Source organism: Protopterus annectens, chromosome 4.part0 (assembly GCF_019279795.1).
Source record: "Protopterus annectens isolate FY-2018-M chromosome 4.part0, PAN1.0, whole genome shotgun sequence".
NCBI classification, from domain to species: Eukaryota; Metazoa; Chordata; order Ceratodontiformes; family Protopteridae; genus Protopterus; species Protopterus annectens.
The window spans coordinates 824,920,226-824,933,754 of record NC_056733.1 but is presented as its reverse complement, the minus strand read 5'-3'; positions in this window follow the sequence as shown (position 1 = coordinate 824,933,754).

Sequence of the window (13,529 nt, the reverse complement as noted above, 5' to 3'; positions counted from 1 at the left end):
ATATATATATATATATATATATATATATATATATATATATAGTCTATATTAGAACATTGACGTTTCAAAACTTTGAATGTTCTAATATCGAACCCTATTCAGCAAAAGCTAAAAATATCAAAGCAACAGAAAACCAAATTTTTTCCTAGGGAAAGAATTTGGTTGTCCGTTTCTGTTGCTTCGGTATTTTCAGCGCTGTGGTGGAAAGTTATGGGTCGGGTTTAGGTAAGTGTGCGATTGAGTGCGGGTTAGGGTAGTTAGGGTGTGAGTTAGGTATGTGTGCGATTGTGTGGACGTGAGGGTTAGGGCGGGTTAGGTGAGTTAGGGTTAGGGCGCAGGTTAGGTATGTGTGCAATTGTGTGGATGTGAGGGTTAGGGCTGGGTAGATGAGTTAGGGTTAGGGCACAGGTGAGGTGAATGTGCGATAGTGACATACCTTAGGGTTAGGGTTTGGGTTAAGGTAAGTGGATAGTTAGTGGTGTGTGTATAGTTTAGTGTAGGGTTAGGTGTAAGATTTTAGGTGTATGTGTGTGGATTGCTGTTTGTTTGGTATGCTTGTGTTGTGTGTATGTGTTTTGGAACGCTGTTCTGTATGTTCGATGTTTTCAGCTTTCGCTGAATAGGGTTTGATATTAGAACATTCAAAGTTTTGAAACTTCGATGTTCTAATATAGACATATATATATATATATATATATAGAGAGAGAGAGAGAGAGAGAGAGTTTTATATATTAGATCGTTTTGCTTTAACAGTTTTTAGTTTAACATGTGGTTTGAGTATTAAATTAGTGTACTGCTGTGGTGCTGTGGTAGCATTGTCGCCTCATAGCAAGACGTTGTCCCGTTCGATTCTCAGCTAGAGCGTCTTCTGTGTGGAGGCATACATGAATGGGGCATGCCTTCATTGAAGGTTGTGCGTCAGGGCTGGTAACCCGGTATGTAAAAATCCACTACCAATCATTAGCGGACCGGAGTTCCACTGTGGCGACCCCTAACCGGGAAAAGCCGAAAGACACAAACAAACTAATTGTTTTAATTGGTGGCAATTGTATGTCTATAAAGGTTGGGTTTTATAATAAGAATTGTTCTGAAGAAGTCCCACACAGAGGAATGAAAGCGCTTAACTGGTTTTAATAAACAGAGTTTGGATTCATTATCAATAAACGGATTGTCTGTGTGCTGCATCTGGCTTCTCATTTATCCTGGTTACACATTTCATTTTGGGTGTGGATATAAGACCAATTGAAACTTGCAATGGCTTACATCACACTTAAACCAAACTAAAGGAACATACACTACATATTAATATACAAAGACTATCAACTAAAAACATAAAATAAAAAATTAAAATTAAAATTTGAATTAAATGCTAATTAAATATTCAGGTATACTTGCATTGCAGCATAAAACATTTAATATTAATAGATTTGTTAAGGCCAGGCTTCTGATCTGTACTAAGTCTGATCTGCCAGGCTGTTTCTTTGCATTCAAGCATAGTTTTAAAGTCAGTACTGTTAACAGAATCCAATACTGCAAAAGTAAACATTTTAAAGTTGTACAAGACACAGCATGCTTGGTCAAAGCATTTGAAAAGTCTTTTTTTTTAATGGCCAAACAATGCTCATAAATTCTTCTGTTGAGTGCTCTAATATAAAAACTTGGACAGGAATTACAGTTAGCTGTGTACACAACACAGCTGTAGCGACAGTCAAGTCTTTGTTTGGCCAAAAATAACCACAAGATTTGAACTCTAAGGAAGATGAATTAACGGTGAATCTACATTGTTTACAATGCCCACAACTGTAAGTGTCATATGCTAAACTAGCTTTCTTCATTGTAGGGGTGGCTGCACTTCTTTCCAAAATGGACTTAAGGCATTGGGATTTCTTAAAGATGAAAACAGGCTTAGTCCCAATATGGTTGACTAAGTCTACATTGCCCATAAGCACCTTCCAGTTGTCAATAATGCAGTTCTTAATAACCCACATGCCATTACAAATTGGCAACGGAAAAGCTGAGAAAAAATTCTCACTGCTCTCAACATTCACTTCCAGAGGAGTAGGACCACTAACTTCAGATGAAAAAGTTTTTCTCAAAATGGGACAAGCTTTTGTATTCCTTAATAAAAGGACCTAGTCTTCTATTGTTTTGAGCCAATGCATGTCATAACCTCTATCAATTAAAAAACTGCGCAACTTGAATAATTCACTCAGACAAACACTCTGTTCAGAGGTGAGCCTGCTCAAATGTATGACTTGCCCTTTAACAACACCACGTTTCAAATGTGTAGGATGCAAGCTGTCTCTGTCCAAATACTGATTGATAAATGTAGACTTCCTAAAATTGTGGCTAACAAATACCTAGTTAGCATAATCAAAAGTTAAGTGAATATCCACACTGCTACCTTTAACCTTACTCTCTGTCTCCCACTCCCCTACCCTGACTGTCATTACTCACAGCATTTCCACCACAATGTAAACCTGAAATATTATCATGCAAAACTGTAAAAGTGCAAAATTGTAAAATGTGTGTTTCTCTTATAACAGGTGGTACATCTATCAATTGATACTGTAAAAATGTGTTATATAGTGTTACATTTTCTGCCTTGTACAATTTTCTGCCTCCCTGTTACACATTTTTTTTCTTTGTGAATTATTCCACTTGGGCAGTGTCTGCAAATGGTCAGTTGTGTTCAGTGTACTACCTTGGTAAACAAATGTAAAATAAAATACAAAGGGAAGGAATTACATATAAATAATCAGGATTTGTGAGAATAATACATACAAAATAATGTTCAGAAGGAAGTGTGAGGGTTAAGGAAGGCAGGAATTAAGCAATTTATGTAATATTGGAGTGAATGTGAATTGTTAAAAACAAAGAAAATGTATGTAATGTATAAAGCATGAAAATGAGAAAAGCTAATATGATTTGTTTTCTTTTTATTAATATATGTGTGCCTGTATCTTAGGTGATAATTTAATAAAGTTTTTTTTTTAACTCATAAGTTGTTTACTAACCCTAAAGCAGATCTGGCAGTGATTTGCCAATCCAAAACTGCTTCTACTAAACACATTGCTGTTGTTAATTCTGACCATTAACTCTGGCTTTAAAATAATATCAAGAATTCCTTCATCTGGACTGGCTGGAGCCATGTTTATATCAAAGGGTCACAACATGCTTTACTTGGTCAGCAGAGTGCACTGTTGTTACATTTTTGCAATTCCACATATAACACTATTTTTACCATTTAAGACAACAAGCCTTTGGTTTACATTAATATTTACAGATGACAGAATTATCTCCAAAATTCTATCTTGCTAGGCTGACAGCCTTCACAGAACTATTTCTTTTTATTTTCAAAAAAACAAAACAAAACTAAAGTTAATGTGCATTTTAACAATAAAACAACAGCTGCATGGCACAGGTAGTTAACAAAAACTAGAAAACCTATAATTAAGTTGAATTTCAGTCAGCCTGCATAGTGTCCATAACTCCTTAATGCTTGTTATATCTCATAAGTATTTATAGAGTACTCACATAGCAAAGTGGCCATGCTACACTATAAAAATGGTAAAAAAACAAAAAGAATAAACATAATTTTTTTGCAACTATGTATACAAGAAGTGTTACTATCCTAGAAAACAATATGAGTGTCCCAAAAGAAATCCACTGAGACCATTTCCTTTGGGACCTTTTCCTTCATTTCCAGGGTACCCAAACTATGTTCCAGACAAGCTAATTCCAATAATATACAGGGAAGGCCAGTAAATTTAGGAGGAACTGGTGACTTCCGCCTTTTTGTAATACAGTTTAGCTGCCAGAATCAGGACATTAAAAAGCCCAAGTTCTACTGAAGTTAGGTTAATGTGGCTAGGACACCGCAAACGAAAGTCCTTCATTGTGATGGTAATCTGACCCAGGTCTGAAACATGTTTAATAAGTCTTTCAAAGTAGGGCAGCTTCAAGAAGTGTTTACCCAGTTCCATAGTGCCCCAAAGTTACACACCAGCAATGAAACCTGGAAAAATTCTACTGCATTTGACTGGAGCATAAAAATATTTAAACTGGCACTGCCATATAAATAATCAGAACTTACATTATCAGGTGTCTTAATCCGGGATCATAAGAAGGCTGTCGCATTCTCTCCAATCAATATCAGAGTTTGTGTCTCTAATTCACATCTCTTTGCATTAGTCAAAAAGAGTCTCCTTTGGGACCAACAGTAAGTTATAGATTTAGACAACAGAACCTTTTTTAGGGACCAGCCATTCTACACAGTGGGGACAAAGTGTCTTGCATACCCTATTCACTTTATTGTTGGCCATTTTACTAGCCAGGTTACTATACAGAATATATTTATCCTGTTGCAGTTCAAATTTTTCCCAAAACTGGCCCCAGAATAGCAACCAGTGTCCAAGTAAAGGGTAAATAGGTTACACAGACAAACCATTTAGTAAAAACTGCAAGAAAGACTCAGTCAAACTAGAATCTTCACTGTTTAATGCTTTAGTGGATACCCAAGGGACACAGGCAAATTACCCTTAAGGACATACCAGTATTTCAGCTTCATGGCTTCTGAATGCCCATGACTTTTTATTTAAGACATGTGTGTATATTCAGGCCCATAAAGCCAACTCACTCAAAAAATGGTGAATCATTGCAGAGTTCTTTCATTTGTCCAAATAGAATCTTGGAAGGAAATCAATAATCAAAGTGTATACAACTTCAGCACTTTCTTGTCACCTCAAGTGAAAGAAGTTCTCTTTTTTTTCTTTTTCTTCAAAACAGTTTTATTTGAATTTAAAGCAGTTTTATTAAAATTAAAAATTAAGAAATAAATATGTACTTTAGAAATGAACAGTTTTCAAATAGATAGTCAAATAGTAATACAACAAACAAAAAAAACTATATACAAAGACATTCTCAACAATTATAAATTGATTAAATAATTACTTTTGTAATAAATTGTAGACTTTTTTTCCATATATTGCACTTAACAATATTCTGAGGAGATCTTGATTTGATAGTTAAATATTCCATATTACAGACTTCCAGAAGTAAAGATTTGAATTCTTGAATCGAGGGAGTAGTATTGGATTTCCAGTTTCTTGTAATTATTTTTCTCTCAACTGATAATATAGTCCAGACTAAAGATTGATTAACTTTGCTTATACAATTAGGTACAGGAGTATTGAAAATAACAAGTGACTTGGTGAGAGTAAAATTATCTGTGAAGATAGCTTGTAAAAAGGAATTAACATTTTTCCAAAATTAATTTAAAATTACACAATCATATACCATACAAGCCCATTCTGCATTTACGTCTATATTACATCTCCAACAGTTGACATTACTTTTATTAAATTTACTAAGAGAGAACGGGGTAATAAAAGATCTGTGTAAATATCTCCAAGTAAAAAGTTTCCATTTCAATGATGAGGTGGCAAAACTAGCTGATTGTAATATGTTTATTTTATCATGTTCTGTAGGAGGATGATTATTAATTAAAGTAATTCCAATTGGTATCTGAAACACCTTGCATGTTAAGTTTAATTAGTTTATATATGTGAGATAATATGTTTTTGGTAGGAGATTTATGTTGTATAGATAAAACCATATATTGAATAATATAATCAAAAAGACTTAGTCAGACTACCACGAAAAAGACATAAAAATTATTTATTAGGTTAAAAAACAGATGAGCGCTTTCGCGTACTCGTCTGGTACGCTTCATCAGATCTAATTAATCAAAGTATCTGCTTGTATTTAAATAGTATGGTGTAATTATTTATCATTCAATTAATCAATTATCTTAATATATATTAATACAACTCTATAGCAAAGATATATCAATAAAATCAGTCTATATATTGTCATTTCAATAACAAAATCCACAAAATAAATATAAATGTAAATAAGGAAAACTTTTGTATGAGATGACAAGAAAATATATATATATATATATATATATATATTGTAAGGTAGAGTGTATGTATGACATAAATATTTATATAAATATATGACATATAAATAAATAAATGAATAATCTTAGGTATTGAATTCTTGGTTGTAAAAGACATAGTATCGAACTTATTTAAAATATATTTCCTTGCTTCGTGTAAGTCCAACTAAGAAAGAGAGACACATTCATATTCATTTTTAAGTATGTTAATAGATTTTAAGTCATTATCTGACATCATTTGAAACCAAAATATTATTTTTTTATCTTTAAATGAACACATTTTTGAGTAATCAGAGGAAAATATAACACTGTGTGTAGGCTATTGGAAATAACAGAAATAACCAATCTTTAAAATTATTAAATTTGAACATTACATTTCTGAAAGATCTCAACAAAAGAGTTATATAATTTGATTTAAAATTCTGAGTATTATTAAAAGTAATGTATTCTTTTAAAACCCATATGAAAGTATTATTTAACAGGTCTATTGTCTGAGATCTGTTGTTATTTATTGCTTTACAAGCTAAAATTTCTAGATTTTTTTTTCTATTTGGCTGAATAGCGTGGATCTACAAGACGAGAAATAGTTTTAACCAATGATGAGATTGCATAAATTTCTAAATTCAGGATGGCTATACCTCCATTATTCCAATTTTTCATATGGGTGGACCAAGCTATTCTGGATTTGGTTGGATACCATAAAAATGTATGCATCACAGAATTGAATTTTTTTAATAATATAAATAGGAGGGGGTAAGGAGATTGATTGAATAATATACAACATTTTGGGTAGAAAGATCATTTTAATTATTAAAAGTTTCTCATCCATTGAGAATGGGATCTTATTCCATTTCTGAGTAAGGTTTTCTATTATCTTTAGACTTTTATTATAGTTTACTTGAACAATATCTTTAATACTTTTAGTAATCACAATACCCAAATAACATATTTCTTCCGATTGTGTTATATATTTTTTATAATCTTCCTGTAAATCAAATTTCTTAGGGCCAATTATTAGTATTTGAGTTTTGTTATTATTAAAGAGTAACCCTGATTTTTTTTTTAATACTCCATATCTGAGAATAATGCTCTGATTGATTTATTTCCTTCTAGTGTAATTAGAATATCATCAGCAAACATTTGCATTTTGGAGGATCCATTTGAGGTTATCTTGTATCATTCAATTTCCACATTATTTCTTATCAAGTTGGCCCAGAGCTCCATAATTAATGTAAATAATAAGGGAGATAATGGACAACCTTATTTGGTACCCTTAATGATGGGAATATTTTGAGAAATATTTGTGCCTATTTTAATATATGCTTGGCAATCTTTATATAATTGGGTTATTAAATTAATAAAATTATTTGAAAAATTTAAACTTTGTAATAAAGTAAATAAATAATCCCAATTAACTGAATTGAATGCACACTTTATATCTAGACTAATTAATGTTAGGTTTTTATTTAAAGGTTTGACTGATTCTATTAAAGATAAGGTTCTTTTGATGTTATCTTAAGAATTTCTATTTATAATGAAACCAGTTTGGTCATTTTCTGCTAGTGATGGTGAGAAGATTTTAAGCCTATCAGCATATGTTGACATAAACATTTTATAGTCAACATTTAACAATGAAATTGGCCTAAGTGATGAGCAATGAATGGGATCTTTATTGGATTTCAGGATGTGGGAGATAAATGTGTATTTCCATGAGGGTGGAGTTATATTTCTATTTTGAGCACTATTGTAAACCTTATGTAATGATTCTAATGTATTCAAAGGCAAGATCTTATAAATCTCAGGAATAATGCCGTCATTTCCTGGAGCTTTATTTAATTTTAATTTGGTAATTTGTATTTCAATATATTTTAAAGTAATGGGTTTGTCTATAATATTAGTTTGTTCATTTGATAGTTTATTTTGGGTATATTTATTAATAAAGGTTCTGATTTCTTCATTAGAATCAATTGTCTCAGTATGCTGATTTATATTAATGAAAAATTGTCTAAATTCCATCGATATATTTTGTATGTCTGAGACTGTCCTTTTTTCCTTAGTTGAATATATTTCATTTATATGATTAAATTTGGATAGTCTTTTAGTTTTATTAGCTAACATGTTGAGTGACCGTGGATTAGTGGAAAATTGTATAAATTTAAATTTTTCCAAAGCAATCATAGTTTTATGATTTAATATCTCTAGATACTTATTGTTTAATGCATTTATTTCCTTCTTTTTTTTCCATTTTTATCTAAATCTTGCTCTTGATTCTGTTTTAATATATCTAATTTATTTTGTATGTCAAGTAGTTGTTCATCCCAACCTTTCTTTTTTTTTATAAAACCAATTAAGAGTTCTTCCATAAAGATAAGCCTTAAGAGCATCCCATATATAGATTTCACTGATGCCATTAGTGTTAGTGTCCACAAAGATCTGAGTTTCTAAATCTATAAATTCTTTAAATTCCTTTAATTTTGTTATATAAGCCGGTATTCTGCTTATTTGGGTATCGTGATTACTATTAATTGTAATTTCAAATAAGATGGGATTATGATCTGAAATTGGACATGTGATTATTTTGGTATCTATTAAGGAATCTATTAAGTTGTTAGAGAAAAAAACTCGATCTATCTTAGAAAATGTATTATGTCTGTGGGGAAGGAAAAAGTATATAATAAAGAATTGGGATTTGTGAAATTACTTATATCTTTTAATAAATATATGTCTGAGAATTCCTTTAATCTTTTAGCTGATGGCGTGATTTTTCTCTTATTACTTGAAGTTGAATCTTTGGTGTCCAGAATACAGTTGAAATCTCCTGCCAGTATTATGTTCCCTTTAGATAATTGTATAATAAAGTCTAAATGCTGTTTCACAGTGCTAGTTCCTATTCCTGGGATCCAATATATATTTACTAACGTATAAATCTTCTTATTTAATTCAATTGAAACAAGGCAAAACATTCCTTTATCATCTCTAAATGTGTCAATTATTTTTGGACTTGGCAAAGAATTGTTCCATAGTATTGTAACTTACTAGTACTTTATATGATTTATTATTTAGTCTGACTATATCTTCATTTATTAAATGTGTTTCTTGTAGAAATATTAATTGGGATTTATGTAATTTGATGAATTTAAATAAATGACCCCTCATTCTATGATTTAGTCCATTTATGTTTAGAGAAATACCTCTTAATGCGTTCATTTAAAGGAATATAGAGAATATAAAAAAGTTATTAACCAAATTAATTTATTATTACTAAATGTAGAAATACTGTATAATTGATTATGCTTAACATCTAACAGAGATGAAAGCGAAATATTTATTTCTTTATCAGTGTTTGAGAATGTCAAAAGAATAAATTATATAAAACTCTGATAATAATCACAAACATTATAACGCCTTAGAACCCACCTGGAGTATAAAACTCCCAATTTGAATGACATACTATCACTCAAATTAACCTTCTAACCAATAACAACCTCTATTCAGCAACTGTCTAATAAGAGATATATACTTAGATAGAATTAATATGGCTTCATATGAAAGCATATTAGTATACTATTAGTACACAAGAATTACACAAACAAGATAAAACATTAATAGAAAATCTATACATTAAATATATTTCATCTGAACTGTATAAGGAAAAAGTAAAATATAACCATAATCATTCATTTGGAATATTACTAAATGATATATTGTCAAACAACAGTTTCAATTTGTTCTAGTATAATAATAAACTTCAATCCAAAAAACAGTAATCTACTATCCATTTGTTCCGAAATATATTGTAAATATATAAGTGAACCAGTGTATGAATATATAATATTTATATATTCTATTGTAATATTATTTACCTTAGTGTCTTAACTATTTAACCTATCACTTTTCTTATAACTATTCATCAAATGTAACAGTTCCAACATACTTCATAACATGAAAACTCTTTAGAAGTATTTATTACAGCAAAACTAAAATAACTGATATATTTATATTTATATTTGTATAATATTAAAAATGTACATATTATTTGTAAGTGAGGATCAATCTTTACAAAATTACAATTAATGAGGACATTTTTGTGTTGCAAAGGGTACAAATAAAGTGCAATCAAGTAAAAAGAGTTGAATATCAAAAGCACACCTTGCTGAATTATTCTTAAACATAAATAAGTAACTTTAAAGTTAGGTATGGTGTTAAGCAAAGGAATGCAGAAGGTGAGATGGTAGTGAATTTTGCGAAAAGGATGGACATGGCTGTGATGAATACATATTTTAACAAGAGGGAAGAGCATAGGATGACATACAAGAGTGGAGGAAGATGCACACAGGTGGATTATATCTTATGTAGAAGGGCCAGTCTGAAGGAGATTGGAGATTGTAAAGTGGTGGCAGGGGAAAGTGTAGTTAGGCAGCATAGGATGGTGGTTTGTAGGATGACATTGGTGATCAAGAAGAGGAGGATGAGTGTGAGGGCAGCACCAAGGATCAAATGGTGGAAATTGAAAAAGGGTAATTGTGAGGTGATGTTCAGGGAAGAGTTAAGGCAGGCACTGGGTGGCAGTGAAGAGTTACCAAATAGCTGGGTAACTACAGCAGAGCTAGTAAGAGAGATGGCTAGAAAGGTGCTTGGTGTGACATCTGGAAAGAGGAAGGAGGACAAGGATACCTGGTGGTGGAATGAAGAAGTACAGGAGAGTATACAGAGAAAGAGGTTGGCGAAGAAGAAGTGGGATTGTCAGAGAGATGAAGAAAGTAGACAAGAGTATAAGGAGATGAGGTGCATGGCAAAGAGAGAGGTGGCAAAGGCTAAGGATAAGGCGTATGAAGAGTTGTATAAAAGATTGGATACTAAGGAGAGAAAAAAGGACCTGTACCGATTGGCTAGACAGAGGGACAGAGTAAAGATGTGCAGCAGGTAAGGGGGATAAAGGATAATGAGGGAAATGTACTCACAAGCGAGGAGAGTGTGCTGAGCAGATAGAAAGAGTACTTTGAGGGGCTGATGAATGAAGAGAATGAGAGGGAGAGAAGGTTGGATGATGTGCGGATAGTGAATCATGAAGTGCAGTGGATTAGCTAGGAGGAAGTAAGGATAGCTATGAAGAGGATGAAGAACGGAAAGGCTGTTGGTCCAGATGACATAACTGTGGAAGCATGGAGGTGTTTAGGTGAAATGGCAGTGGAGTATTTAACTAGATTGTTTAATGAAATCTTGGAAAGTGAGGGGATGCCTGAGGAATGGAGAAAAAGTGTTTTGGTACCAATTTTTAAGAACAAGGGTGATGTATAGAACTGTAGTAACTACAAAGGGATTACATTGATCAGTCACAGCATGAAGTTATGGGAAAGAGTAGTGGAAGCTAGGATAAGAAGGGAGGTGATAATTAGTGGTCAGCAGTATGGTTTCATGCCAGAAAAGAGTACTACAGATGCAATGTTTGCTCTGAGAGTGTTGATGGAGAAGTACAGAGAAGGTCAGAAGGAGTTGCATGTGTCTTTGTGGATTTAGAGAAAGCATATGACAGGGTGCCTAAAGAGGAGTTGTGGTATTGTATGAGGAAGTCGGGAGTGTCAGAGAAGTATGTAAGAGTGGTACAGGATATGTACGAGAGTAGTGTGACAGCAGTGAGGTCTGCAGTGGGAGTGACGGATGTGTTTAAGGTGGAGGTGGGATTACATCAAGGATCAGCTCTGAGCCCTTTCTTATTTGCAGTGGTGATGGACAGGTTGACAGACGAGATCAGACAGGAGTCCTCGTGGACTATGATGTTTGCAGATGACATTGTGATCTGTAGTGGAAGTAGGGAACAGGTGGAGGAGACCCTGGAGAGGTGGAGATATGCTCTAGAGAGAAGAGGAATGAAGGTCAGCAGGACTAAGACAGAATATATGTGTGTGAATGAGGGGGAGGATAGAGGAATGGTGAGGATGCAGGGAGTAGAGGTGGCAAAGTTGGATGAGTTTAAATACTTGGGATCAACAGTTCAGAGTAATGGTGAGTGTGGAAGAGAGGTGAAAAAGAGAGTACAGGCAGGATGGAGTGGGTGGAGAAGAGTGTCAGGAGTGATTTGTGACAGACAAGTACCAGTAAGAGTGAAAGGGAAGGTCTGCAAGAGGGTAGTGAGACCAGCTATGTTATATGGGTTGGAAACAGTGGTATTGACAAAAAGGCAGGAGTCAGAGCTTGATGTGGCAGAGTTGAAGATGTTAAGATTTGCACTGGGTGTGACGAGGATGGACAGGATTAGGAATAAGTATATTAGAGGACCAGCCCAGGTTAGAAAGGTTTGGAGACAAAGCCAGAGAGGCAAGATTACTTTGGTTTGGACATGTGCTGAGGAGGGATGCAGAGTATATTGGGAAAAAAAGATGCTAAGGATGAAGCTGCCAGGTAACAGGAAAAGAGGAAGGCCTAAGATAAGGTTTATGGATGTGGTGAGAGATGACATGCAGGTGGTTGGAGTGACAGAGCAAGATGCAGAGGACAGGAAGAAATGGAAACAGTTGATCTGCTGTGGCGACCCCTAATGGGAGCAGCAGAAAGAAAAAGAAGAAGAAATAAGTAACTTTAAAGTTCAAGCTTTCTTGACTGCAGTATTGGGATGATGATTTCAGGGAGACATATTAATACTGAACCAATTATAGTAGTAGGATACACCTTCATACCTGCAGCAGATCTACGCTTCAAATATATATATGTGCATGTGTGTGTGTATGCATGTGTATGTGTGTCTGCATGTGTGTATGTGTGTGTGTTCGTGTGTGTGTGTGTGTGTGTGTGTGTGTGTGTGTGTGTGTGTGTGTGTGTGTGTGTGTGTGTGTGTGTGAGAGTAAGGAATGAGATAATCTAAACCTGCTTTTCAACAGAATCAAAATGATTGCATAAACCTTTAAGGACACTTTTAGAAACTTACTATATGAATATAAGTAAAATTAATAAAAATAATAACAATAATGGTAATCAGCCTTTCATATTCTGGTGTAAGTTAATGTTCAGTACTCGCACTTTTCTGTTCATTTCCCTCAGTCTCTTTTCTTAAAACGTTTCATTTTCAAGGGTATGAGAAAAAGTAATTTAATGGCTTTAAACTTCTCTTCTCAGATCTATAATAAAAGTAGTGAAGGTGATAACGTTTTATTATATGCGTTTGAAGGTTCTATGCGACTGTTGTAATCTCACCAGTTCAAAGTTCAATCTGTTACGTCAGGATTCAAATGTCAAAAGCAGGAGGAAACAGTTATATTTGAAGAGGCTTCTCATGTCTGATCACGAGTCTCATTAGGTCAAATTAACAAACGGGATTATCTCAGCGGGAAATGTAAGTAAACATTTCAAACTGAAGCTGCTGAGCAGCTCGAGCCTTACCCATCGCATACAGACTTGGTATCCTGAAAAGAAAGGCAGAGAGAAAAAAAAAACGGAACCAAGCCACCACAGTACTTTACGTTCAAAACATCCCTCATTAAAACTTCCCATATTATATCCATTCGCACCACCACCAAACCAGTAAACACAACCCAATTACAAAATAAGTGAGGGTAACCAGTACTTATTACAA